The following is a 24,975-nucleotide window of genomic DNA, read 5'->3' on the forward strand; positions in this document are numbered from 1 at the left end:
ATGAAGAGTTTAGGTACAGATTATGGGATCCAGTGAATAAGAAGATTATTAGAAGCAGAGATGTGTTTCTTGAAGACCAATTGTTTGATGATAGTGATAATGTTAAAAAGTCAGAAACCTCTGTTTATGTTTCTTGGAGTCTGGGTTCAGTTCCTTCACCTGTAGTTCATGATGATCATGGGGGAGATGAACAAGAAGATTGTGGTGAGAATACCAGTGATGATACACCTACAGTTGATGATGCTGAACTAACTAAACAAGCACCTCCACCACCAATTGAGATTCCATTGAGAAGATCCACTAGAGAGCGACAACCATCTACGAGATATCCTCTACATGAATATGTTATGCTTACTGATGGGAGAGAGCCAGAAACTTACCAAGAAGCTATTCTACATGAGAATAAGAATGAGTGGGTTAAAGCCATGCTAGAAGAGATGAGATCCTTGCTTGAGAACCACACCTATGACTTGGTAAAGTTGCCTAAAGAGAAGAAAGTTCTCAAGAATAAGTGGGTTTACAAATTGAAGACTGGAAATAATAGCTCACAACAAAGATACAAGGCACGACTAGTTGTGAAAGGATTCAGTCAGAAGAAAGGTATTGACTTTGAAGAAATATTTTCTCCAGTTGTGAAAATGTCCTCTATCCGAGTTGTTCTTAGTGTAGCTGCCCGCTTGAATTCAGAAGTTGAGCAACTTGATGTAAAAACAACATTTCTTTATGGTGATTTAGAAGAAAAATTTACATGGAGCAACCAGAAGGTTTCAAAGTCAAGGAAAAATAAAATCTAGTGTGTAAGCTTAAGAAAAGCTTATATGGACTCAAACAGGCACCTAGACAGTGGTACAAGAAGTTTGATTCTTTTATGATGAGCCAAGGGTATGATAGAACCAAATTTGATCATTGTGTGTTTATGAAGAAATTTTCAGATGATGATTTTATTGTTTTACTGCTATATGTGGATGATATGCTGATTGTTGGTCATGATATTGAAAAAATTGAAAAGCTTAAAAGAGAGCTAAGTAAGGTTTTTGCCATGAAAGACTTGGGATCGGTGAAACAAATACTTGGTATGAAGATTCTTTGTGATAGGAAAAGAAGGAAGATTTGGCTATCTCAAGAGACTTACATTGAAAAGGTTCTTGAAAGATTCAATATGAGTAAAGCCAAAGCAGTTTGTTCTCCACTTGCAGGTCATTTCAAGCTTAATTCGAAACAATGTCCTACAAGCGAGAAAGAAAAAGAAGAAATGTCCAGATTGCCCTACTCATCTGCAATAGGCGGTTTGATGTATGCTATGGTTTGTACTAGGCCAGATATAGCTCATGCAGTTGGAGTAGTCAGCCGATTTCTCTCTAATCTTGGAAAAGAACATTAGGTAGCAGTGAAATGGATATTAAGATATCTAAGAGGTACTTTCAGGTTGTGTTTATGTTTTGGCAGTGATGAACATGTGTTACAAGGTTACACAGATGCAGACATGGCAAGTTATATTAATTCCAGGAAATCCACTTCGGGATTCTTGATGACATTTGCAGGAGGAGCAGTCTTTTGGCAGTCTAAGTTATAAAAGTGTATTGCTCTATCAACCACAGAAGCAAAATACATAGCAATTACTGAAGCCTGCAAGGAAGCTTTATGGTGTTGAATCTCATATTTTGATGATGAAACCACTTGATATGTGTTTATAATTTAAACTGCATTTTTAGTGATGAAGGTCTACTCAATCAGGATTAGACAATTAACGCAGGAGGAATTGACGTTGCGCCGGAGGAGATCACGTCAGGATATTGGACGGCAGAAGGCTTCGGACATCGGGCATCGGGCCAAGGAGAGTGGAATTGCGCCAAGGATATCAGGGTTGAGGAGGTCAACCGCCGAAAGGGCAACAAGCCGCAAGAGAGGACGATGCGCTGAAGAATCGGATGAAGCGCCAACCAATGACGTGCCGGGCAACAGAATGTCGATTCGCGTTGTAATAATTGTCTAGATCGGAGTAGAGTTTTAGTTTGTGTGTGCAGGAATAACTATGATAATGAGAAAGACATAAAGCGAAACAAAGTGTGGAGTCAAGCGCGAAGGATTCATTGGGAGTTCGAGAGTTCGACGGAAGTCCGAAGGTTCATCGGGAATGCTGCCGGAACTAGCCGAGAATGAGTAGGGAGCTTGCCGAAAGGTTTTTTGGAAGCTCACCAAAAGGTTCGTGGGAAGTTCACGGAGCTCGCCGAGAGAGATCGGAGCTTGCCGAAGAAGCTCGTTAGAACTTGCCAAGATCAAATCGTGAAGTTTAAGAGCTTGCCGGGAGTTCGCAGAATTGTTTCCGAGAGTTTATCGAAAGACCGCCGAAAGTTCGCCGGAAGCTCGTCGGAAGAAGTCTTGACTTATGGACTTTGTAATAGCTTATAAAATGTCTTTAAATTCGTAGTTAGCATGTTAATTAGGGTTAGGATTAGGTATTAATTCTATAACCCAAGTAGGGGCCAATTGGGCCCGAGTTCGGACTAGTTTGGGCCAAGATTGAAGCATAACTAGTGGGCTGAAAATACGATAGGCGGTGGCACCGCCTAGGCTGGGCGGTGGCACCGCCCAGCACTGTCAGGGTCAGAAATTGACAGGCGGTGGCACCGCCACTGACAAGCAGTGGCACCGCCAGCATCGGGAACTCCAAGAGAATTCAAATTTTGGAGCCCAAATTTGAATCCTCTTGAGGCCTATAAATACCTCTCAAATCTCAGCTGAGATGACAACTTTTTGAGCAGCAAGTGTTTGAGAGAAAGGCCTTAGAAAAGTCCTTGCTAATCTTGTTTTCAATTTGCTAGTGTTCACCTCTTTCTTTCTTGCTGAAAATCTGTAAGACAGTGAACCGCTTGTAAAAGAGTTGTAAGAGGGGTATTCACCCTTCCCTTTCAAAAGATTAGCTAGTGGAAGGTGGGAGCCTCATCGAAGAGGGGCCTCGCAAGTGGATGTAGGTCATTTGACTGAACCACTGTAAAATTGACGTGATCTCTGGTTTGCATTTACTTATTATCATTTATATTACTGCAAACCATTTGTATTTTAATGCTATACTGCTTTGTCTCCGTCTTACTTATCTCTTCAAGTTAAAACGCAATCGAAACAGTTTTAAACAAAAACGTTGCTTTTATCGTATGAAGTTTCCGAAAAGTGTTTAAATCATGAAAAGTTTATCGCACTTCACCGCTGCACTAATTCACCCCCCCCTCTTAGTGTCGCTCCGATCCTAACAATTGGTATCAGAGCCCGGTATTTCTCATTTCGAATTTACACTCGAGAGAAATGGCTCTTCATGGCTTTCAAGAGGGCTTATCAGTTTTTCGTCCATCGTTGTTTAACGGATTGGATTACACTTATTGGAAAACTCGAATGAGAGTTTTCTTGATTTCTATGAATTTGGATTTATGGAATATTGTTGAAAATGGTTTTCAACTTCCCTCTAAACCGATGAACGAATGGTCGGGTTTGGAGAAGAAGTATTTTTCTTTAAACGCAAAGGCTATGAATGCCTTATTTTGCGCTTTGGACAAAAATGAATTCAATCAGATTTCTACGTGCGAAATGGCTTTTGATATTTGGCGAACACTTGAAATCACACACGAGGAAACTTGTAGAGTTAAAGACTCGAAAGTTAACATTTTAATGCATGATTTTGAGCTTTTTCAAATGAAGCCGAGCGAAACCATTGTTGACATGTACACCCGTTTTACGGATGTCATCAATGGTTTACAAACTCTTGGCAAATATTTCTCGAATTTTGAACTTGTTGGTAAAGTTTTACGATCACTTTCTAAAGTTTGGGAATCAAAAGTTTCGGCAATACAAGAAACAAAAGATTTAAATATTTTTCCACTTGAAGAACTTATCGGCTCATTGATGACATATGAAATGGTGCGCAATGCATATGATGAACACAATGAACACTTGAACCACCTTCCAAAGAATAGGAAGGATTTGGAACTCCGGACAAATAAATACCACTTGAGCGATGACTCAAGTGATGAGGACAATGATGAACTTGAACTTCGAACACTAACGCTTAATAAGTTCATTAAACAAAAATCTAAAATGAACAATGAACTTGAATAGAGGAAGAGGCAAAAGAAAAGGAAGGCACCCAAGGATGAATCAAGAACTTCCAAAGGTGAAACGACGAATTGGGCTTTGACGGGCTTCGACTACAAGGTAAGTAACTCAACTCTCTTGAATTATTTTGAAATTACTTGAAGTTTTTCATGAGTGCTTAATTTAGATAGTAGGAATAGAAAATAAAAAATTATTTTTCAAAAATTATATCATGTTTTTCTTTTTAGCATCTTTGAAAAATTAAAAAAATTGATAATGAAAAGTATATTGCTAAGGTTCTTGTATGTTATGTTTTGAAATGTTGAATGATATATGCAACATTAGGGATGATAATTATATGATATGTGATAATGCTTAGGATTAATCTATGCATGTGTATCTTGATGATTTTATGTCATGCATGAGTTTTTGAAGTAAATGTGATTTGAAACTCTCATTTTGGATTAACATGTTTTTGGTTGAATCATTTTTATGACATATTAAGATTACATAGTGCATGTATATCTATGTATGAATTTCTTGATAGTCTTATGATGATAGATGTGATATCATGATGTTTTATTTTTGATGTGTTTGGTCTTAATGGCTTTATGATGAAACTTATGTTTTGATTTTCAATGATGATACATGTTTTCACAAAAAGACTTGAACACCCTCATATGAAATCAATTGTATAAAATGGAAATAAATTTTATATCCTATTGAGATTAATGAATTTATTTTACCATTCTTGTGAATCTCATAAAAAAAACATGATGAATATTTTGAAAATAAATGAGTGGTTCATGCATTTGGTCTTAATGATTTCTCTAGAACATACTTTTTGAAATCATACTTGATAATGAATATCAAGATATTAAAAGGATATTATCATGGAATAATGCTTGATAATTTATTTTACGAAATTTACCTTTCTATCTTGAATGTTGACATTTAAAAAAAAAAAAAGCAAAGGCATGCTCATAAGAAGCAAATCACATGAATCGAAATTTATAAAAATGAATTGTAATCCTCTATCTTATTGATTTTTCAATAAATCTATGCTTGCCATATATAAATTTATTGAATGTAATTTTGAGGATGATTTCAGATTTGACAAATGCTTGATTCGTATTTACGACATAAGATACATTTTAAATATGAATCATGCTTCAATCATGTTAAATGCTTCAATCATTTTCCATCTCTAGAGTTCTCGATTTTGATGAAATACAAGTGATAAATTCATTTATGATATCTTGTAAATCACTTGAATTATGAATGAGTTTTTTTTTATGATGTGTTAAAAGAATCACTTAAAAAGAAATTATTTTTCCCGTCTTATCGAGATTAATGATTTCATGATATTGTGTGAATCTCGAAATTGATTTTGATGAAATAGTAATAACGTTATTCGTATTATGAATCTCAAAAATGATAATTTGATTATGATTTTTTATCAATTAACTTGAATGAAATTTTGTTTTAACGGAATCATGAACTTTCTCTTGACTTCTTGACTTAAGAATTTTGAAGAAACATGATGATTACTTGATATTTAATACTTGAAATTTCTTGTAAAATGTGATCTTGATAAGAATGTTTCAATTTGCTCTTTGTGCTATATCTTTTCAAATGAATCATGAGCCTTGATATCATATATTTCATAATATAGAAATAACAAGATTTCTTTGCCTTGTATGTATGATTGTACATCAATTTGCTTTATTATGAATTATATGAATCTTGATCGTGAACTTGTTAAGAAGAATTTTAATGAACCATGAATCATATCTTTGGTATTCACGAATTGATCCTTATTGATATCTTTCATTGATATGATAAATTGTCATTTCATGATATATCGTATAATTATATCATGCTTTGCGATTGTATCATATGATCTTTGGTGAATTTTCACATTGATATTCTTCGTTATATGATTTCTTGGCATTGTTGTCTTGTATGCTTCATGTGATAATATGAATACATGAAACACTTATGATATGATTTTTATATAATTCCGTGTATTCATAAAATATTTATCTCATCAACCAATAACTCTTCTTGATATTCCTTATCAGATGAAATGAAATAATGCATGAAATACAAATGAGAAGTTAATGATCATGCATAATAGGATGTAATGAATTTTGACATTTAGATACCATCATTTAAATAGCTACGATCATGTTGCCAAAATGTTTTGTATCATGAATGCTCTAACTAATGATTATTTGGTATCATGATCAAAATATTGATAAATAGTTAAAAATTTTAGTATCATGTATGATATCCTCATAATGTCGATCGATTTATTCAAAATCGTGCATGAATAAAATATAAGATATTTGAAAATATGCATATTTTAATTTAAAAATATAATGATGCACAAATAAGATTGACACTTAACCTTTGTCATAATTGATGTAAAGAGTCTTCCCTTCTTTTTGACAATGACTAAGGGGGAGATAGACAGTTTGCACAATTCAAGAAGAAAGCAAAAATTACACTTCTCAAAAGAGAAGAAATTACTATCTTGAATATCACCGAGAATTGCTAGCTTGACACATCAAGAAAATACAAAAATGTGCTATCGTGCTTATCTAAAGAAAAGCAAATATGCCAACTTGCATATATTTGAATTTGCTAGCTTATAAAACTTGCATATTTCAAAAAGCAAGAGTTGCTTTCTTGAACATCTCTAAATTGCTAGCTTGCAAGTTCTAAAATGTTGTAAAATTAGTAGATTGCATAATGATAAAAATTTAACATTATGTTTTTCATATAATGAGTTGAACTCATATAACAAACACTTGATTGTGGTACTTCTCCTTTTTGTTGATGACAAAGGGGGAGAAGTATGTTGATGACATGACATGTGATGCATAAGTTTTATGCATATGTTCATGATGATGTGTTGCAAGTATTCATGATGAATATTAGAATGACTTGAATTCTGTTTGAATTCAAGGTTCTATCAATATGGCAGATTGATAGGGGGAGTTTGTTTAAACTCCGGGAGTTAAGGTTAACTCCGTCATCAAGTGGTTGTCATCATAAAAAAGGGGGAGATTGTTGAATCTCGTATTTTGATGATGAAACCACTTGATATGTGTTTATAATTTAAACTGCATTTTGAGTGATGCAGGACTACTCGATCAGGATTAGATAGTTAACGCAGGAGGAATTGACGTTACGCTAGAGGAGATCACGTCAGGATATTGGACGGCAGAAGGCTTCGGACGTCGGCCATCGGGCCAAGGAGAGCGGAATTGCACCAAGGATATCGGGGTTGCGGAGGTCAACCGTCGATTGGGCAATAAGCCGCAAGAGAGGACGATGCGCTAAAGAATCGGACGAAGCGCCAACCAATGACGTGTCGGGCAACGGAATGTCGATTCGCGTTGTAATAATTGTCTAGATCAGAGTAGAGTTTTAGTTTGTGTGTGTAGGAATAACTATGATAATGAGAAAGACATAAAGCAAACCAAAGTGCGGAGTCGAGCACAAAGGATTCATTGGGAGTTCGAGAGTTCGACAGAAGTCCGAAGGTTCGTCCGGAATGCTGCCGGAACTAGCCGAGAATGAGTAGGGAGCTTGCCGAAAGGTTTTTTGGAAGCTCACCGAAAGGTTCGTGGGAAGTTCACAGAGCTCGCCAAGAGAGAACGGAGCTTGCTGAAGAAGCTCGTTGGAACTCGCCAAGATCAAATCATGAAGTTTAAGAGCTTGCCGGGAGTTCGTAGAATGGTTTCCGAGAGTTTATCGGAAGACCGCCGAAAGTTCGCCGGAAGCTCGCCGGAAGAAGTCTTGACTTATGGACTTTGTAATAGCTTATAAAATGTCTTTAAATTCATAGTTAGCATGTTAATTAGGGTTAGGATTAGGTATTAATCCTATAACCCAAGTAGGGGCCAATTAGGCCCGAGTTCGGACTAGTTTGGGCCAAGATTGAAGCCCAACTAGTGGGCTGAAAACACTGTAGGCGGTGGCACCGCCCAGTGCCCGAGAGCTAGGTGGTAGCACCGCCTGGGCTGGGTGGTGGCACCGCCCAGCACTGTCAGGGTCAGAAACTGACAGGCGGTGGCACCGCCAGCATCGGGAACTCCAAGAGAATTCAAATTTTAGAGCCCAAATTTGAATCCTCTTGAGGCCTATAAATACCCCTCAAATCTCAACTGAGATGACAACTTTTTTAGCAACAAGTGTTTGAGAGAAAGGCCTTAGAAAAGTCCTTGCTAATCTTGTTTTCAATTTGCTAGTGTTCACCTCTTTCTTTCTTGCTGAAAATCTGTAAGATAGTGAACCGCTTGTAAAAGAGTTGTAAGAGGGGTATTCACCCTTCCCTTTCAAGAGATTAGCTAGTGGAAGGTGGGAGCCTCATCGAAGAGGGGCCTCGCAAGTGGATGTAGGTCATTTGACCGAACCATTGTAAAACCGGCGTGATCTCCGGTTTGCATTTACTTATTGTCATTTATATTACTGCAAACCATTTGCATTTTAATGCTATACTGCTTTGTCTCCGTCTTACTTATCTCTTCAAGTTAAAACGCAATCGAAACGGTTTTAAACAAAAATGTATCTTTTATCATACGAAGTTTTCGAAAAGTGTTTAGATCGTGAAAAGTTTATCACACTTCACTGCTGCACTAATTCACCCCCCCCTCTTAGTGCCGCTCCGATCCTAACATATGGATGAAAAAGTTTCTACAAGAATTGAGCTTGAAATAGGAAGGATATACTGTTTACTGTGACAGTCAGAGCGTCATTCACCTCTCCAAGAATTCAACATACCATTCTAAATCCAAGCATATTGATGTGAGATATCACTGGATTCGTGATGGGCTTGAGTCGAAAGAATTACAGTTGGAAAAAGTGCATACCAGTGAGAATGGTTCAGATATGTTGACAAAGTCTTTGCCTAAGGAGAAGCTTGAAGAATGTAGGCGAAGAGCGGGCTTGGTACAGCCCACCATATGAGCTGGAGGGGGAGAATTGTTGGGTCCAGCCCATATGTGGGCTTGGACAATTGGGCTTATTGAGCTCAAATCAATAATTGAAGGCAGAAATTAAAAAGAGAGAGAGATAGGGTTTGGGAGAGGTAGCGTATGTGTGTGCACAGTGAACGTGAGCGTGCAGCGAGTGACGGCGCACAGAGAAAAGAAGAGAGAGAGAGAAAGTAAGGTTTTAGAGTTTTCTGCTTGACGATCGGTGGCAAAACGTTCTCAGTTTTGACCCAAATTTTATGTGGAGAATCCTTGCAGCAAACTCTACAATTCTAATGGTGTTGATCTACAGTTTACCCTCTCTAAGGTACTTTCCTTCTATATCCACTTTGTGAGACCTAAAATTTCCTTACGAGTAGATCTATGATCTTGATGTTATTGTGATCCTCTGACTATTCTAGAGAAGACCGATTGTAAACCTGTTATCATTACTATTGATAGTGGAAGTTTAAGGTGGACTACGATCCTGTGGTTTTTCCCATATTGGGTTTTCCACGTTAAAAAGATTTGGTCTCATTGTGTGATTGATTTTTGCTCTATTGTTTATGTTGTGCTGGTTGATATTTTCATTTGGATATCAAGTTGGTATTTTGATGAGGAACCCATTTTGATACACAAAGAGGGAAAAGAATATTCCGCTTTAATAGATTTTTCCCAACAGAAAATATGTCAAAAGATTGGACATCGAGCCGGAGGATCGGTCGACATATCGATAGAAGGCTTCGGGCTATAGATTCGAGCATCGGGCCAAGAAGAGCGGATATTGCGCCAAGGATATCGGAGTTGCATAGTCAACTAACCAATTAGGTAATAAGTCGCAAGAGAGGACGATGCGTCGAAGAATTGGACAAAGCGTCGAGAGACCAATGACATGCCGGACAACATGATTAATGCTTAGTATTAATTGTCTAGATCGATGTATGTTTTACATGTGCAGGATTAACTATGATAGTAAGGTATGAAGTAAAATGAAGTCCCGGAATCAAGGACATGATTTCGTTAGGAGTTCGAGAGTTCGTCGGAAGTCCGGACGTTCGTCGGAAGTCCGGACGTTCGTCGGAAGTTCTGTCAAAACTAGCCGAGAAGTCTCTAAGCTTGCTAGAGAAGCTCATTGGAACTCACCAAGAAAATCATCGTGAAGTCCAGGAGCTTGTCGGGAGTCCACCGAAACATTGCCGAGAGATCATCGAAAGTTCCCCGGAAGCTTGCTAGATAAAACCAAGGCATAGGGACTTGTTTAGCTTAGCAAATGTCTTAGATTTCGTAGTTAGCATGTAATTTGGTTTAGATTTGGGCTAACCCAAGTAGAGGCCAATTGGGCCCATGTAAGAATTATGTTGGGCCTAATGAAAAGGCCCAAACAATGCCTCAAGAGGTGAGATAGTTGTGGCACAATCTCCAAGACTTTGTCAGGTGGTGGTACCGTCGATCTGGGCAGTGGTACCGCCCAGACAGCCTTCGAGAGGCTGCAGGCAGTGGCACCATGGTGGTATCGTCCAGTGTAGTGTTAGTGTCAGACTGACACTAGTGGTGGTACCGCTCAACGCAGGCGATGGTATCGCCCAATGCAGGTGGTGGTACCGCCCGTGCCCGAGAAACCCGGGATGAGATGTTTTTAGGCTCCAAGATTGAATCAACTTGAAGCCTATAAATGCCCCTCATCCTTGGTTAAAAAATACAAGCACAGAGAGTTTAAAAGTGAAGAAACGCTGCTACAATCTCTTTAGAATTTCCCTCCTCTACTCTCAGTTTAGAATTTCGTAAGAGAGGAGTGAGTGCTTATAAGGGTTGTCTCCTAAACCCAGTAAAAGGAGAAGAGGGGTATAAGAAGGAGGTTGATCTTCCCTTATTAAAGAAAGATCAATAGTGGATACCGGTAGCCTCGACGGAAGAGGAATCAGAGGAGTGGATATAGGTCATGATGACCGAACCACTATAAATCGGTTTGCATTTTACTTTAAGCAATTTATCCTTATTGCAAACCTCTTTAATAGCTTACTACCTCGATACTTTTTCGTACGCATTCAAGCTATCTTTACGATACCGGTTTTATCGAAACAAAACATTTTTGAAGACGTGATTTTACCACTGCACTAATTCACACCACCCCCCAACCCCCACCCCCCCCCCCTCCCCCCCCCCCCCCCCCCCTTAGTGCCGCTCTTGATCCTAACAATTAGTATCAGAGCCCTATGATTTCTTAATTGGTTCAACACCTAAGAGAAATGACTCTTTTCGGCTTTCAAGAGGGTCACTCTCTCATTCATCCACCGTTTTTTAATGGGATGGACTACACATATTGGAAAACTTGAATGAGAGTTTTCCGATATGTCCTAAAGATGATTGAGTAGATAGAGAAACTCATAGGTCTAAGAATGGTCCTAAAGGATAACCTGTGTATGGATCTTGTGCTTCAGTCCTTACCATATTCCTTTTCACAGTTCATAAAGAATTTTAATATGAACAAGCTTGAGGTGACTTTCCTAGAGCTTCTTAATATGTTGAGAGAGGAAGAGAGTACTATCAAGAAACAGAAGTAAGTTCTCTACACTAGTGAGACAAAAAAGAAAAGGAAAGTAGAAAAGTCCTTTAAGAAGGGCAAGGGCAAGGGCAGACTAGGTAAAGTAAAAGTTGCTAAGAAAGACCCGACAAATGATAAAGGTCAGTGCTTCCACTACAACAAAGATGGGCACTAGAAGAGGAATTACAAAGAGTACCTTGCAGAGAGGGCAAAACAGAAGCTTGGAGAAACTTCAGGTACATTCATGATCAGTCTCCATTTGTTAGACTCTTATGTTAACACATAGGTATTGGATACTAATAGTACTTATCAAATTTATAATTCGTTGTAGGATATGGTAAGACCTAAGAGATTGGCGAGAGACGAGATGGACCTCAAGATGGGCAATGGAGCAAAATTTAGGTAATTGTGGATAGATAGGTCCAATGAATTGGATTCTTCTGTATCATCTAGGGACTACGGCGTAGTGGCATAACACGTTCGTAGTCGATGAGTTGAGTGAATTGTTATGGAGATAATAATTCATTGAGCCAAAAAGAGTTTTGATAGATTTGACTCACGGCTAACTCAATATTGGACTTAGAGGATCACACATATATGGTAAGTATTACAATGTGTAGAAGTTCGGATATGAGATATCCATCAGAGCACCTATCTTATTTGATATCCAATAAGCCCCTAAATTATTGGATCCTATGGATGAGATCTAATAAGAACCCATAAGAGATTATTAAATAGAGATTAATTAATCTAACAGGCTTAGGTAGTTGGATGGAGATCCAATACTCAATAGGGGATGATCCATTAGGATTAAGTTGATAGGGGACCTATATAAATAGGAGGGAATCAGTGGTTCATAGGCTAGAGTCTTTTGCTTGCCTCTCCTATTCTCCTCCCCCTCTCTATCTCAAAGCAGACTTAGAGTTTTGAGGAGCATCATCACAACCCTACTGTGTGGATCACCACAAGAGAGGATGACACTTAACCTCCTTCACCCTCTCTTTGAGATATGTAGGGATTCAGGGATATACGATCTCCCTAGGTAACACAATCCATCTCACATGTAGTTTTCTGTTTCGTAAATTTTTATGCACCAATCTTCGCACGATGATGAACATATCTTTACGAATTGGAGATTTTATTTTATGTTCTTCCACTGCGTATTTGATGTTGCCCCCAAGATTTCCCAACACTTACAATACTTTCTCTTTTTCACAAGTTTAGGAGACAATCCTTACAAACCCCATATCTCTTCTTGAATGATTACAAAACTAGAAAGGGATAAGGAGGACACTTAGCAATTTTATAACCCAAAATCTTGAGATTTTTTTTCATATTTTTATGCATTTTCATGCAAAAAAGAGTGGGTATTTATAGGCCCCAATAGCTTCGAAAATGGAGCTAAAAAGTGTCTCATCCTAGGTTTTCAGGGTACTAGTGGTACCACCGCCTAGACCACTTGGGAGGCTAAGCCTCAAGCGGTTCCAATAGCAAAAAAGAGTGGGGTATTTATAGGCCCCAATAGCCTTCGACGAACTCCCGATGAACTTCTGGCTAGCCTTCAGCGAACTTCCGGTGACCTCTTGATGCATCGCCCGATCCTTCGGTATATCCCTCAATTCATCCAGCTCGGTGCCTGATCATTGACTCTAGCCCAACTTCGATTCTATTAGAACTCTTGTGGATTCTAAGCTTGGGGTTGATCTCTTTAGGGGATCGGCCTCCTTGGAACTCTATAGGGGTTCCTTCCTCTAGGTTGCTACTTAAAGGTTGCTAAAAAGATTCATCTATTCCTTGTCAAAAGATGATGAATATATGACTATTTATAGGGCTTCTAAACCCCAACTCCTAATAGGACTCCTACTCAGGACTCTTATTTCTAACCAACTCCTAATAGGACTCCTACTCAAGACTCTTACTTCTAACCAACTCCTAATGCTTTTCTAAGAAGCAACCTCTAAACTAATCCTAACCTTAGCCGGCCTCTTCAACTCTTTAATAAGGGTCAGCTTGGTAGGTTTTATATGAATACCTCTTTCAATGAAACTTAATTAGGACTCTCCTAGCTAGAGTCCTCATAGACCCACCTTCTTCAAATCAGCCTTGTCGTCGAGGCTAACGATCCATAAATTCTGGGAATTTGATCTTCAAGTCGTCATATTTCTCCCAAGTGGCATCTTCTATTGGAAGGTTCACTCACTGTATTAGCACTTCAGTAGTGGGTCGTCATCGTTGATTCATGATCCGTCAATCAATAATGACACTCGATGGGTCTAGATTTCTCCTTGGGTAGTCATATTTGGTAGATAGCTTTGGGCTATCTCATTTTTTCCCAGCTTGAGCTTTAAACATGACACATGGAAGACTGGATGGATTCGGGAACTGGCAGGTAAGTCTAATCTATATGCTACCACTTCGATGCACTCCAAAATTTGGTAGGGTTCATAGAATCAAGGTGAAAGCTTCATAGATGTTCTGGTCTGGATTGATGTTTGCTTGTATGGCTAGAGTCGTAGGAAGATTCACACTCCTATTAAAAAGTCTCTTTCGCCTCTATATTGATCATATTATTGTTTCATCCTTGCTTGAGCTATAGTGAGATTATCTTTTAGTAACTTGAACATTTTATCTTTGTCCTGTAGTTCCTTGTTTGCTTGTTCTACTTTAGAGGTGCCCAACACATATTTTGGGATCATAGGGGGAGGTCGGTCATACATAGCCTCACATAGAGTATATTTTGTGGATGAATAATAAGTTATATTATACCACCACTTAACCCGGGGAAGTCACTTTGTCCACTCTTTAGGTCGGTCATTGGTGAAGCATATAAGGTTATCTCTAAGCACCTATTCACTACTTCAGTCTGGCTGTCGGTTTGTGGGTGATACGTCGTACTCATTTTCAATTTAGTGCCCTACATCTAGAATAACTCTGTCCAAAATATGCTTGTGAAGACCCTATCATGATCACTTATAATATATCTTGACATCCCATGTAACTTTATAATATTATCCATAAAGATTCAAGCAATACTAGAAGTAGTGTAGAGATTACAAACAGCACAAAGGTGAGCATACTTTATAAGACGATCAATCACGACAAAAATTGTACCTTTTCCTTGTGATGAGGGAAGCCCATCGATGAAGTCCATTGATATATCAATCCATATTGAGTTTGGGATGGGTAAAGGTTGTAGCTTTCCTAGACTTTCCACTGTCTCTCCTTTATGACATTGACATACATCACATTATACCACAAATTTAACAATAATATTTTTCATCCCTACCTAATAAAACTTTTGCTTAATTCTCTTATAGGTTCTAAGGAACCCAGAGTGCCTGGCCACATGTGTGGAATACATCTCTTGGAGAATGGTCTTTATGCAAGTAGAATTTGGCATAAGCATAATGCGTTCCTTATAGCATAATTCTTTTGAGTCCTAATTGTAATGAGCCACAAAGCTTAGTGTTTTCTCTAATTTTTTTATGATCTTACTGGTCTCCGGATCTTCCTACCATTCCCTCTTAATATCCTCCAAGAAGTCACTAGTCGAAAATAAAATGACTGAAAATTCAGCTTGCTCAGGTAGCCACGAAAGCACATCTATAACAACATTCTCTTTCCCTTTTTTTAAAGTTATTTTATAATCATATCCAAGAAGCTATGTTACCTATTTTTGCTGCTCAAGGGAAGATATCTTCTATTCTAAGAAATATTTTAGGTTTTTATGGTTGATCTTGATTCCAAAGCATCGCCCGATCTAGTACGGTCTCCATTTGGTCACCACATGCACAATCATGAGCATCTCCTTGTCGTAAATAGTCATCCTAAGATGAAAAGGAGATAGTACCTTATTGGTATAAGTGAGGGGGCAGCCATCTTGCATTAGTACAGTACCAATTCCGACTCCGGAAGCATTGACTTCAATAACAAAAGTTTTGCTTAAGTCGGGTAGCGCTAGTACGGGTGTTGTTGTCATTGTGGCTTTAAGTTTGTCAAAGGCGGTGGTGGCTTTGTCCAACCATTGAAAAGCATATTTTTTCAGTAAAGAAGGGGTGCACTGATCTTTCCATAGTTTTTCATGAACTTACGGTAGTAGCCTATTAAACCGAGAAAGTCATATAGCGATTTTATGTTCCTCGGGGTCGACCAGTTCTACATTGCTTCAATTTTAGAGAGATCCATTGTCACACCTTCCTTTGATATGATATGCCCAAGATATTCCACCTTCTATTGAAGAAAGTTGTACTTTGATTTTTTAACAAAAAGAATATGTTATCGTAAAATCGTCAAAACAAGTCATAAGTGCTGAAAATGACTTCCAAGAGAAGGGCTATAAATAAGAATATCATCGAAGAAAACTAGCACAAACTTATGAAGATAATTCTGGAAAATATCATTCATAAGGCTTTGAAAGGTGGAGTGAGTATTGGTGAGACCAAAGGGCATTACCAAAAATTCATAGTGGTCGTTGTGTATTCGAAAGATGATTTTCGACATGTCTTCTTCACACACTCGTATTTAATGATACCCAGATCGAAGGTCTAGCTTTATGAAGACTCATGCTTCCTTTAATTCATCAAGTAATTTATCTACTACTATAATAGGGTATTTGTCCTTGATGTTTATGCCATTGAGAGCTCGATAATTGTTGGGTCCAGCCCATATGTGGGCTTGGACTAATGATTTAGGCTATAAGCCCAAATCTGATTTATCAACAATTAAAAAAGAAAGGCATATAGTTGAGGGAAACGAGAGAGTAGAGAAGCGAGAGAGCATGCAATGAGCGGTGACGGCACACAGTGATAGAAAAGAACATAGAGAAAGAGGAGAGAGAAAAATTAGGATCTTGAGTATTTTTGCTTGAGGATCAGTAGCCAAACGTTATCAGTTTTGGCCCAAATTATATTTGGAAAATCCTTGCAGCAAGCTCTACAATCCTAACGGTGCTAATATGCAGTTTACCCTTTCTGAGGTACTTTCCTATGATACTCACTTTGTGAGACTAAAAATTCTCTTATTAATGAGATTCATCCATACGATGATGATATGCTATTCTTGAGCCAAGATATATGGTCTTGATGTTATTATGATCCTCTTGTTATTTTAGAGAAGACTTATTGTAAGCCTGTTATCATTATTGGTGATAGTGGAAGTTAGAAGTGGACTACGATCTCATGGTTTTTCCCGTATTGGGATTTCCATGTTAAAAATTTGGTCTCACTATGTGATTGATTTATTGCTCTACTATTTATACTATTCTAGTTAATATGTGCTTTTGATAACAAGTTAGTATTTTGATGAGGAACTCATTTTGATACACAAAGAGGGAAAGAGTTATTCCGCTTTAACAAGTTTTTCCTGATAGTAATATGTTATGATCAAGAGCACTAAGAGGGGGGGGGGGTGAATTAGTGCAGCGAAAATGTTAGAACCCTTGCAGATTCTAAACTTGGGGTTGATCTCTTTAGGGGATCGGCCTCCTTGGAACTCTATAGGGGTTCCTCCCTCCAAGTTGCTGCTCAAAGGCTGCAGAAAAGATTCATCTATTGCTTAACAAAAGAGAAGGAATACATGGCTATTTATAGGGCTTCTAAACCCTAACTCCAAATAGGACTCCTACTTAAGACTCTTACTTCTAACCAAATCCTAATATGACTCCTACTCAAGACTCCTATTCCCTTACAACTCCTAATTCTTCTCTAAGAAAAAATCTCCTAACAGAATGTCCCTCTCAATTAGGACTCTCCTAGTTAGAGTCCTAACAGAGTGTCCCTCTCAATTAGGACTCTCCTAGCTAGAGCCCTAATAGAATATCCCTCTCAATTAGGACTCTCCTAGCTAGAGTCATAACAGACCCGCCCTCTTCAAATCAACCTTGTCCTTAAGGCTGAGATTCCATGAACTCAGGGAACCGGGTCTTCAGCTCTTCATATGGTTCCCATGTGGCGTCTTCAAGTGGTAGATTATTCCAATGCACTAGTACTTTAGTAGAGGGATGTCGGCGACACATCACGATCCTGCGATCAAGGATAGCCTGTGGTTGGGCTTGAATAACTCCATCCTCAGTTGTGTTGGGCAGTTGGATCTAGGGTGACTCGTGTTCTCCCAACTTGGACTTTAGGCATGATACGTGGAAGACAGGGTGAATTTTGGCATCCTCAGGTAATTTAAGTCTGTATGCCACGGCTCCAATATGTTCTGTGATCTGATAGGGCCCATAAAAACATGGGGATAGCTTCATGGAGGCTCGAGTGTTGATAGAGAGTTGCTTGTATGGTTGTAGGCGAAGATAAACCCAATCTCCCACTGAAAATTCTCTTTCACTTCATCGTGTGTCGGCTTGCTACTTCATTCTTGCTTGAGCGGTAGAGAGATTATCTTTTAACAGTTGTAAGAGTTTGTCCCTATCAATCAATTCTTGGTCAACCTGATCTACCTTGGCCGAGCCAATTACATACTTTGGAATCATAGGTGCTGGTCGACCATACAATGCCTCATAAGGGGCACATTTTGTAGATGAATGATATGTAGTATTATACCACCATTCGGCCCAGGGAAGCCATTTCGCCCACTCTTTTGGTCGGTCGCTAGCGAAACACCAGAGGTACGTCTCTAAGCACCTATTTACCACCTCTGTTTGGCCGTCAGTTTGTGGATGATACGTTGTGCTCATCTTGAGTTTGGTGCCTTGTAACTGAAATAACTCGGTCCAAAATTTACTAGTGAAGATCCTGTCACGATCACTTACGATGGACCTTGGCATCCCATGCAGTTTAACAATATTTTCTATGAAAATCTGGGCAATACTAGCAGTAGTGTAGGGATTTCTCACAGCACAAAAATGAGCATATTTCATAAGTCGATCAACCACCATGAGAATCGTGCTTTTACCTTTGGAAGATGGTAGCCCTTCAATAAAGTCTATGGAGATGTCAGTCCACACTGAGTCTGGTATGGGTAGTGGTTGTAGCTTCCCTAGATTTGCCACAGTTTCACCCTTGTGCTGTTGACATATATCACATTGTGCCACATATTCAGCAATAATTTTTTTCATCCCTCTCCAATAAAAATTTTGCTTCACCCTTTTGTAGGTTCTTAGGAATCCAGAGTGCCCTACTGATGGTATAGAGTGCATTTCATGCAAGATGATTGCGATACAAGGGGAGTCAGGTATAAGCACAATGCGACCTTTGTAGCGTAAATCCCTCGAATCCCAAGTGTAGTGGGCTATTGCACTTGGGTCCTCTTCCAATTTTTTTATGATCTTGCTGATCTCTGGATCCTTCTTACATTCTTCCCTAATGTCCTCGAGGAGACCGATGGTAGGAAGGGAGATGGCTGAAACCTTAGCTTGTTCAGGTAGCCGTGAGAATGCATCTGCAACAACGTTTTCTTTCCCCTTTTTGTAAATAATCTCATAATCAAATCCAAGAAGTTTGGTTACCCATTTTTGCTGCTCAAGGGATGATATCTTTTGCTCTAAAAAGTACTTGAGGCTTTTATGGTCAGTTTTAATTTGAAATCGCTGGCCGATCAGGTAAGGTCTCCACCTTGTTACTACGTGTACAATGGCAAGCATCTCCTTTTCATATACTAACATATTTTGATGGGAGGGAGATAATGTCTTGCTAGTATATGCGAGTGGTCAACCATTTTGCATGAGAACGGCTCCAATTCCGACTCCAAATGCGTCGGCCTCAATGATGAAGGGTCTATTGAAATATAGTAGCGCAAGCACAGGCGTCGTTGTCATGGCTGCTTTAAGTTTGTCAAAGGCAGCAGAGGCTTTGTCCGACCATTGGAAAACATCTTTTTTTAGTAAAGAAGTGAGTGATGCACTGATCTTCCCATAGTCCTTAACAAATTTTCGGTAGTAGCCCGTTAGTCCAATGAACCCCCACAGTAATTTCACGTTTGTAGGTTTCGGCCAGCCTTGCATTGCCTCAATTTTTGTTGGGTCTACCGCCACTCCTTCTTCTGATATTATATGCCCAAGGTACTCTACTTTTTGCTAAAGAAAGCTGCACTTTGGTTGCTTAACAAAAAGAGTATTCTCCCGAAGGATCGTCAAAACAATCCATAAATGCTGAAAGTGAGTCTCAAGAGAAGGGCTGTAAACGAGAATATCATCGAAAAATACCAGCACAAATTTACGAAGAAAGCTCCAAAATATATCATTCATAAGACTTTGAAAGGTTGAAGGAGCATTAGTGAGTCCAAAAGGCATTACCAAGAATTCATAATGGCCATCATGTGTGCGAAATGCAGTTTTTTGAATGTCATCGTCACATACCCAAATTTGGTGGTAATTGGATCGGAGGTCCAACTTCGTGAAGACTCGAGCTCCTTTCAATTCATCAAGAAGTTCATCCACCATTGGTATTGGGTATTTGTCTTTGACGGTGATGCTATTTAAAGCTCGGTAGTCGATGCATATCCGCCAAGTTTCATCCTTCTTGCGTACAAGTAGCACCGGTGAGGAATAGGGGCTACAACTTGGTCGAATCACCCTTGTTTCAAGCATCTCCTTTACGATCTTTTCAATTTCATCTTTCTGGAGGTGAGGATATCGGTATGGTCAAGTGTTCGCTGGTGGCTTGCCCGGAAGGATTGGAATTCGATGGTCATGTTGCCAAGAAGGAGGAAGACCGCGCGGTTCAGCAAATATGTCGACAAATTCAGTAAGCAATTGGGCAAGATTTTGATCTTCAAATTCTATTTTCTTCCCCTCTGGTTGCTGCTAGAGATGCATCAAAAAGGCACCATTTACCTTATGTAAAACTTTCTCCATTCGTTGGGTCGAAACAGTGGTAACGTTGCTTCCGCGCTTCCCGCGTAGGATGATATGTTTGCCCTTACAGTAGAATTTCATAATTAATTTAGAAAAGTTCCAAGAGACATCACCTAGTGTAGTCAACCATTCTTTACCAAGCACTGCCTCATAGTCATCGATTGGTAGGAGGAAGAAATCAGTGATAATTTTTTGGTCTTGTAGTAATAGTTTCACCTACGGGCATCTTTGGTCGCACTTTAGGATTCTGTCGTCGGCAACCTTTACATCAAACTTGCTGCAACCTTCAATATGCAGTGCCATCTGAGCAGCAACCTTACTATTCAAGAAGTTATTAGTGCTACCCGTGTCGATGAGAACAGTGATCAGCTATTGTTTGAGAAGGCCTCCAACTTTCATCGTTTGCGGATTTGAGTAGCCGGCTAGTGCGTGTACCGTAATGTCGGTCGGCTGTGGCTCTTCTTCCATATCTTCTTCTTCATGTTCATGGCTCTCTTCTAGATGTTCAATAACCTCTTCTTCTATTGGTTCAATCATAAGAAGTCTACCTTTTTTACAGCGATGCTCGTGGCTCCACGGCTCGTCGCAATGCCAACACAACCCCTTCGCAGATCGCTCCCGAAGTTCTTCTCTTGTTAACCTTTTCGGTGCAGGGACTCGGTTGATAGTAGGGGGGGCTAAGGGCTTTAGTATTGTAGGTCGTGGAGTGATCCTAGTCCTCCGGGCTTCATGGTTCAATCGATCTTCTTGAAGTCTTGCGAAAGAGATGGCTGCCATAAGTGTGTATGGTTGTCGCGCCTTAACTTCTCCTCGGATCTCCAGCTTTAAGCCCTCAATAAAGGTCCCCAATAGTTGTTTTTCAGACCAATCACGAGTTTGATTAGATAATCTTTCAAACCTGGTTTGGTACTCCTGAATGGTGAAGGTTTGTCGGATCTTTGCTAGTTGTCCGTCAATGTTCTCATAATAAGTTGGTCCGAAGCGGATCAGTAGTCCTTCTGTGAATTGTCACCATGAAAGGGCTCCATAAGTGTATTCAAACCAGTCAAACCATTGTATGGCATCCCCTTCAAGATGTATAGCTATAATTTCCACCATGGATGCATCCGCAGTTTTATGGTACCGAAAATATCGCTCCGTAAGCGAGATCCAACCAATTGGGTCTCCTTCTTCCCATCTAGGGAAGTCCACTCTCATGCGCGAATAGTTGGGGTCGGTCATAGAACCTCCCCTCTCTTGGAAGTCATCTCTTTGGGCATGATGTGATTGGTTAGAGCTCTCTCCTTGATGCAATTTCTTCGGGCTTGGTGGTCGGCCCAAACTGAATTCGGTAAAGAGAGTCCGAATCTTATCCTCCATTTGTACCTCAAAGGCTTCAAATTTAGTATTGATTGCCTCCTCAGATACTATGGTATATGACTCCAAATCTGTGATGTTAAGATCTCTCTTTTGTTGACGGGTTAAAGGCATGTATAGGTTTGATAGAAATCAGTGAAAGTTTGCTGCAGAATTGTATTGTCTTATAAGAGCAGAATTATCGTCGAAGAAATAGTGGTTTCTTGACGAAATCTCCACAAAAAATTTGAAAGATTTGAGGAGAGAGTTGACAGCAATATCTTAGTTTATATGACAGCAAGGATGTCCATCAAAAAAAATTTCGGTAGTAACAGCAAGAAAATTGGTGTAAGTTGCGATAGCAGAATTCTCGTCGAAAAATTTCAACAACTTACGATGAAAATTTGCAGCAATATAGGAACAAATTTTTTTTTTTTTTGGATTTTCGGATAGGGATAAATAAATTGCAGCAATAGTAAGGTAGGAAACCAGAACCTGTTGCAATTCACGGGTAAATCAAAGGATGATCTGCGGTGGTGGAGATGATGGCGGAATTTGGTGATGATCTTTTAAGCAATTGTGGGAATTGCTTTGGATGGTTGTGGAGGGTTGATGGATGGCTATGGAAGGGTAGCGAGATGCCAAGAATGCTGCTCTGATACCAGGTGTTAGAACCCTTGCAGATTCTAAACTTGGGGTTGATCTCTTTAGGGGATCGGCCTCCTTGGAACTCTATAGGGGTTCCTCCCTCCAAGTTGCTGCTCAAAGGCTGCAAAAAAGATTCAACTATTGCTTAACAAAAGAGAAGGAATACATGGCTATTTATAGGGCTTCTAAACCCTAACTCCGAATAGGACTCCTACTTAAGACTCTTACTTCTAACCAAATCCTAATATGACTCCTACTCAAGACTCCTATTCCCTTACAACTCCTAATTCTTCTCTAAGAAAAAATCTCATAACAGAATGTCCCTCTCAATTAGGACTCTCCTAGTTAGAGTCCTAACAGAGTGTCCCTCTCAATTAGGACTCTCCTAGCTAGAGCCCTAACAAAATGTCCCTCTCAATTAGGACTCTCCTAGCTAGAGTCCTAATAGAAAAACTTTCGATGATTTAAAACTACGTTCGTACGATAAAGACGATTTCGGTAAGAAAGCTGATTTGGAAATTACTTTAACTTAAGATTAAGCGAGATACAGTTAAAGTAAAGATATGGAGGCAGTTTGCAGTTAAGATAGAGAACAGAATGTAAGTGCAAACAGAAATATGATGTTCGTACGATAAAAGCGATTTCAATATGAAAGCCGATTTGGAAATTACTTTAGCTTAAGATTAGGCAAAGTGCAGTTAAAGTAAAGCTATGGAGGTAGTTTGCAGTTAAGATAGAGAACATAATGTCAATGCAAACCGAGATTTAGAGTGGTTCGATCAATCTTGACCTACATCCACTTTTGGCTTCCTCCTCCGATGAGGTCATCGACATCCACTAGAGGCTTTCCTTCAATAGGCGAAGGCCAACCACCCTTTTATAGTTTCACTCCTTTTGATGGGCATAGGAGACAACCCTTACAGAATTTTCACTCCTCTCTTGAATGATCAAAACTTGGTAGAAAAGAGGGAGGAGAACTTTTGGCCTTTACAACACTTTTGAGCTCTAAAATCACAGAGTAAGATTGGATTTTCGGTGTTTTTTGATTTTTTTTTTGGTGCCCTTTCATTGCTGTAAGGGTGGAGTATTTATAGGCCCCAATCCAATTTGAATTCTGAGCTCAAAACTGTCATTTCCTGGAATTCCGGGATCTGGCGATTCCACCGCTTGATTGGGGCGGTTGTATCGCCTGGCAGAGCTTGAAGATTGAGCCTCTAAGCGGTGCCACCGCCTGACAGGGGTGGTTCCACCGCTCAGCAGAGCTCGGAGACTGAGCTCCTGGGCAGTGCCACCGCCTGACAAGGGTAGTTCCACCGCTTGGCAGAGCTCGAAGACCGAGCTCCTAGGCGATAGCACCGCCTAACAGGGGCGGTTCCACCGTTTGGTAGAGCTCGGAGACTAAGCTCCTCCTAAGTGGTGCCACCTCCTGTTAGGGGCGGTTCCACTACCCAGCTTTCCTGGGAGTATCAACTCTTAGGCGGTGCCATCGCCTACCCAAGCATTGCCACCGCAGGCCAAGAAATCTGGGTCCGAATGGGCTGATCCATTCGGCCCAATCTGGGTCTGTCAAGGTTCCAATTGCCCCAAGATTAAGTTAATGGGATCACCTCCCATTTCTAACTTAATCAATATGCTAACTATGATATATCTTAAGACATTCACTGCAACTTGCTCCGGTATGTTAATCGCTTCTTTCGGCAAGCTTCCGGCTAACATTCGTCGAACCTTCGGCGATGCTCCTGCGGACTTCTGGCAAACTCCTGGACTTGCGACTATCCACTTGGTGAGTTCCGATGAGCTTCTTTGGCAAGCTCCTGGACTTCTCGGATTTGTTCCCGCAGAACCTTTGACGATAGTCTAGACTTCCGTTGAACTCTCGAATCTCCAATGTGATCATAGTTTTGACTCTGGTGCAACTCCTACTGCATGTCTTACTTTCATCGTAGTTAATCCTGCATATGTAAAACAAACTTCGATCTAGACAATTAATACTAAGCATTAATCAAGTTGTCCAGCACGTCATTGGTCTTTCGACGCTTCGTCCAATTCTTCGACGCATCGTCCTCTCTTGCAGCTTGTTGCCCAATCGGCCAGTCGACTCCGCAACTCCGATCTCCTTGGCACAATATCCGCTCTTCTTAGCCTGATGCTCGAATCCATGGCCTGAAGCCTTCTATCGATACGTCGACCGATCCACTGGCCCGATGTCCAATCTTCTGACATGTTCCTCCAACCCAACATGATTTTTCCTGCTTTAATTGTCTCATCCTGATCGAAGCATCCTACGTCACTCAAAATGCAGATTAACTCATAAACACATATCAAGTAGTTTCATCATCAAAATATAAGATTCAACATAATCAACGCACATTCGCCATGTTCCGTCCTTTCATACGAGGAGCACTTGTAAAGAGTAGGGGTTGCAACTTAGCCAAATAACTCCTTTTCGAGCATCTATTTTATAATCCTTTCTATTTCATCCTTCTGGAGATATGGATATCGATATTGCCGAGTATTTGCTATAGGCTTGCTTAGAAGAATCGATATATAATGATCATGCTGACAAGTATGAGGTAGGTTGCATGGTT

This window comes from Musa acuminata, chromosome BXJ3-5 (assembly GCF_036884655.1).
Source record: "Musa acuminata AAA Group cultivar baxijiao chromosome BXJ3-5, Cavendish_Baxijiao_AAA, whole genome shotgun sequence".
NCBI classification, from domain to species: domain Eukaryota; kingdom Viridiplantae; phylum Streptophyta; class Magnoliopsida; order Zingiberales; family Musaceae; genus Musa; species Musa acuminata.